Raw genomic sequence first — 5483 nt, forward strand, 5'->3', positions numbered from 1 at the left:
CGTAGTGTTCTATTTATATCCAAGTACACATGTGTATACCGTTGAAATATGAAGGTTACGTGGATCTTAAAAATCAAAATTTGAATTCTGGTGATAAAATCTGAAAAATAAAATTGAAATAAAAGATATTGTGAATAATGAATTTAAAATAGGAAGGATACTATGGATAAGGAATTAAAATAGGAAATATGTAACTGATTTCAATTATTAAGATAATGATTTAAATCTATTTTGTTATAAAATTACAATCCTGCCCTTAACAACTAAAAAGGAAATCAAGGGTCTAGATGAGTTCACACAGTTCACTCTTGGGAGGTTGTTCACTCTAGAACCCTACCCTATATCTATACTACTTTATAATACATATCCGAAGGACTTCTTAAAGTCATAAAAATTTCCTTAAAACACTTCTAAAGCATAATGTACAAGTCTTTTAAGCATCATAAAACTTCACTTTCCACTTATACCCTTTCATTAGAAAAAAGGACACGGGTGATCTTCACCAGATCTAGGGTTTCACATTCTCATTTCAAAACATTTCAAAAGATATCGCCGCTCCCCTGCTCTTCTCTCTCTCTCTCGCGATTTCACCAGATCTATGAAGTTTCAACAGATCGATGAAGATTCTGACCTCCTGGTTCCGATTTCTGGCTTTTATTGGCTTTATTTCATCCCTAATTTCTCTTCCCTTTCGTCTTCCTTCTTACGAAGAGCAATATCCATCTTCAAGAGGTTACTCATAGGCTTGCTCAGGTATTCCTTGTATGATTTCGTATTCCTCGTATGATTTGTTGTTGATTGTTGTTATTTCCTTTGAAGATTTGATGATTAAACATGTGTTCACCACAGATCGACGGAGAAGAGTTGCAACGGAGAAGAGGTGCAACTGAGACTTTTAGATCTGCGATCCCCAAACCCTAATACGGGAAAAATTACCCTCCTGGCCGAAAAGACGATTCCAACTTGTTTATTTTTCTGAGAATTCTTAAATTGATCTGTTATTTGATATTTTTATGTTTTAGACACAAGGGTCGACAATTATTACGTTGCTTCCTGGGAGCAGATGACAAGAAGTGACTTGTGTGCTTCCAAGAAGTGTTAAAGGTACCAACTTTATACTCTTTTTTCATAAAGATTTGATTTTTCTGTTAAAGTTTGTTGCTTTTCTTGATGGGTGTTACTATTTGTAGTATGCATTTTACTTTCTTGTGGTTGGAGCTGTAATATGGGCATCTTCATGGGCAGGTAAATTTAGGGTTTTATTATTAAAGATTCTTGAAAAGGAATGAAAATCTGAAATGTTTTTGTTTTTTTATTGCAGAGATATCATGTTGGATGTATACAGGAGAGAGACAATCAACTAAAATGAGGATCAAATACCTAGAAGCATCACTGAGTCAAGACATTCAGTTCTTTGACACTGAAGTTAGAACTTCTGATGTTGTGTTTGCTATCAACACTAATGTTGTTATGGTCCAAGATGCCATTAGTGAGAAAGTAAAAAAATTAAAAATCAAGTCTTTTTTTTGTTTTTCTTTTTGGAATTAGTTAATTATATTATATGACTGTGTGTTATGGTGTTGTGTGTGTATGGCAGTTGGGAAATTTCATACACTATATGGCAACATTTGTTTCTGGATTTGTGGTGGGATTCACAGCAGTTTGGCAGTTTGGCAGTTGGCACTGGTAACACTAGCTGTGGTGCCTCTTATTGCAGTTATTGGTGGTATACACACCACTACATTAGCTAAACTCTCTTCTAAGAGTCAAGATGCACTTTCACAAGCTGGAAACATTGCTGAGCAGGTGAACTTCAAATTACCCTGTTTTCATTGTTTTACTTTTTTTTAATATCTTTTCTTTTTCCCTTTTTTAAACTAATTTTTTTTTGAAACCATTAGCAAATTTTTCACTGTTCATCATAGGACTGTTGCTTAATTTTAAAGTATAACTTTCTAGCTTTTTGATCATCTGGGTGGATAACATAATTATGATGTTATTAAAGATAACCATCTCTCTGGTCTTTTATTATTCGAGTGTGATGAATTGAGCTAAATCAAGAAAATAACAAGTTTTTGTATGAAAAAATTGGAACTTTCATCTGTTTTCTACTTAGGTTATTATTTTTCCTCCATTTTAAGTTAAGTCAAGTTAACAAATATTGTGATCAAAAGATCATCACCACATTCTACAGTCATCTTGCCATAATGCTCCCAATCATCTTGGTCAAATGGGTCTTTAAATGACACAATGGGATACTCACTCACAAATGATTTATAATGATCTTTGAGTTGCACTCCTGAAATTATAAGGGAATCAATTAAACAAACATGTATCAGAGTGCAACTGTGGACGAAAAATATCCCTTATCAAATAAAAAAATAAAGAACATGAATGAAAAACAGTTTTGCCATAATGATATTAATGTTTATAATAGAGAAACAGTTTTACCATCTGGAAATTCTCTTTAACATATCCAAATTCACAGACGATTGTACAAATTCGGACCGTTTTGGCATATGTGGGTGAATCAAGAGCATTACAAGCGTATTCCTCTGCATTAAAGATCTCACAGAAACTTGGATACAAAACTGGATTTTCTAAAGGATTTGGATTAGGAGCAACATATTTTACCGTCTTCTGTTGCTATGCACTTCTTCTATGGTACGAAGGCTATCTCATTCGAAACAATCACACCAACGGCGGACTCGCCATTGCCACCATGTTTTGCGTTATGATAGGTGGACTGTAAGTTCTCCAGTTTCACAATTATTCAACTTTATATTCAATCGTATTACGTCTATATATATAATCATATATATATATATATATCGACAGTGCTTTAGGCCAATCCTCTCCGAGTATGTCTGCATTTGCGAAAGCTCGGGTGGCCGCAGCGAAAATCTTTCAAATAATCGATCACAAACCGAGCGTTGGCAAAAATGGTGAAACTGGCATTGAACTAGACTCGGTTTCGGGACTCGTGGAGCTAAAAGATGTTAACTTTTCATACCCTTCAAGACCAGATGTCAAAATTCTTAATAATTTTAGTTTAAGTGTTCCTTCTGGTAAGACCATTGCCTTGGTTGGAAGCAGTGGCTCTGGAAAAAGCACATTGGTTTCCCTCATTGAAAGGTTCTATGATCCCACTTCAGGTAACTGACAATGACTCTTCATTAGTAGAATTTTCTTATGTCCAGAAAATTAATAGTCCTGTATTGACTTTTTTACAGGACAAGTAATGCTTGATGGACATGACATTAAGGGACTAAAATTGAAATGGTTAAGACAACAAATTGGTTTGGTTAGCCAGGAACCGGCTCTTTTTGCTACAACCACTCAAGAAAACATACTTTTGGGTCGACCCGATGCATCGATGGTCGAGATCGAGGAAGCGGCACGTGTTTCCAATGCTCATTCGTTCATTATTAAACTACCCGATGCCTATGATACTCAGGTTAGTCCGTTTTTGAACCGTTTTGAACCGAAGGGTATTTTGGTCAATTTACATGGGACCACTTGTTTGCTTCTTGTTCATTTAATTGTGTTAGTGAGGGGCCAACTTGGGTTGAGTATGTTGGGGGTAAAATATAGTCACTTTGCCTAGAAAGATGAAAAACATGATAAAGTGTGTTGCTTTTTGGTTGCAACATTATTACATTGTACAAATTCGGTGAATGGGACATTTGGTCAACCAAAAAAGTCCATATGTGGGGGAGGTGAAATTTTCTTTAATTAAGCACATTCATTAATGGATATCAGGATATGTTGATACAACATGGTTATTAAGTCAACAGTGCATGTGCCAACCCATAATCCTGAGCATGAGAGAGTGGTTGACCTAAAAGTCAAACCCTAAGATGAACTATAAAGTAAAGTAAACAATAATTAAGAACAAAGTCAGAGATTTAGTTTGACCAGGAACATGTTAATCCAAGATTAAAGATTACATAAACAATTAAATAAGAATGTATTTTAGTTCTTGAAATTATTTTAAAGATTTGATTTTTATAACAAAATAATTGTTTTTGGCAGGTTGGGGAGAGGGGGTTACAATTATCAGGAGGTCAAAAGCAGAGAATCGCGATAGCACGTGCGATGTTAAAGAATCCCGCAATCTTGCTTCTTGACGAAGCAACGAGTGCTTTGGATTCTGAATCTGAAAAGTTGGTTCAAGAGGCGTTGGATCGGTTCATGATCGGGAGGACAACTCTTGTGATTGCTCACCGTCTCTCCACCATAAGGATGGCGGATCTTGTGGCGGTTTTACAGCAGGGTGGTGTGTTGGAAATGGGAACTCATGATGAGCTTTTTGCAAAGGGTGAAAATGGTGTTTATGCTAAGCTTATAAAGATGCAAGAAATCGCACATGAAACTGCTATGAGTGGACGCTTTTTACCAGATAAAGGTAATATAAATTTAAATAAATCTAAAGATCAGCTGATTACCTCATGTTACATATATTAGCGTAATCGAACTTTATTGTGTGTATGGTGTGAATTGCAGCCATTGTTCTGGTAGATGAAGCGGCTGCTAAACTAAAAATGGAGATTACGTCAAAACCTACTGCACTTGATGAGATCAGTCGCGCGGTTTTGAAACTAGAGATGGAGAGGCTATCGCTCACTAGCAATACGGATAAAGCTTCAAAGGACCGGATTAAAGGCTTGCACTTAATGAAAATTACTATGGTATATAATGAGTAATTTGTATATTGTACTATTGTTTTGGATCGACTAGAATACCCTTAATGAAAACCCACGCGTCGCTCATTTTGATCAATTCTTATGTTATATATAGGGGAGGGTTAAAATGAGAACTCTCCCGAGTTGTGAGAACTTGAGAACTCATCGCAAAAAATGTTAGTTTTTTAAAAAAAATTGACGAATTTTTTATGCAACTATTTAAAAAAAAGTATTCGAAATCTTACATCAGTTTAAAACAAATTTACATAAGCGTGACGTTCTCAAACCGGTGACGTCACACATTTTGTTGCTCAAATTTACATGTCGAATAAAATGCTGGATTTGTAAAAGAGTTGAACAGGTGACTTCTATAAATGTTATTTACATAGTTACCCCCTGTCGAAAACATCAAGCTTCGCCACTGCCGAAGGCCTCATTGTAACTGATGATACCATTCATCATTCAAAACCGTTGATTTACCCACATCTTTAAAACCTCTCATAACATAACTAGAATCACACAATTTTCTTTGTTTTCTCCCGAAGCCGGTAACCGGCCGTCACACAATAACAACCAAACACCATCATGAAACCACCACCAATTACCGCACACCGCTGATTCTCTGCCACTGAAGAAGGCCACAACCTATCCTCACGTTTTGCTACACTGCACCATCGTCGTCGCATGCCACATCGGAAACTACATCCCCGTACATAGCTCTAAACTCAACAACCTAAGTGATATGTTTCCCGCCGCATCGCGCGGGTAAACGACTAGTATATATACATATATATATAT

The 5483-nt window shown here is 36.0% G+C and overlaps 1 pseudogene; it reads left to right on the plus strand.

Moving 5' to 3' along the window:
- The first annotated feature begins 1063 nt into the window (after positions 1-1063).
- LOC110876594 lies at positions 1064-4782 on the plus strand (annotated as a pseudogene).
- The last annotated feature ends 701 nt before the right edge of the window (positions 4783-5483 follow it).

Source organism: Helianthus annuus, chromosome 9, assembly GCF_002127325.2.
Source record: "Helianthus annuus cultivar XRQ/B chromosome 9, HanXRQr2.0-SUNRISE, whole genome shotgun sequence".
NCBI classification, from domain to species: domain Eukaryota; kingdom Viridiplantae; phylum Streptophyta; class Magnoliopsida; order Asterales; family Asteraceae; genus Helianthus; species Helianthus annuus.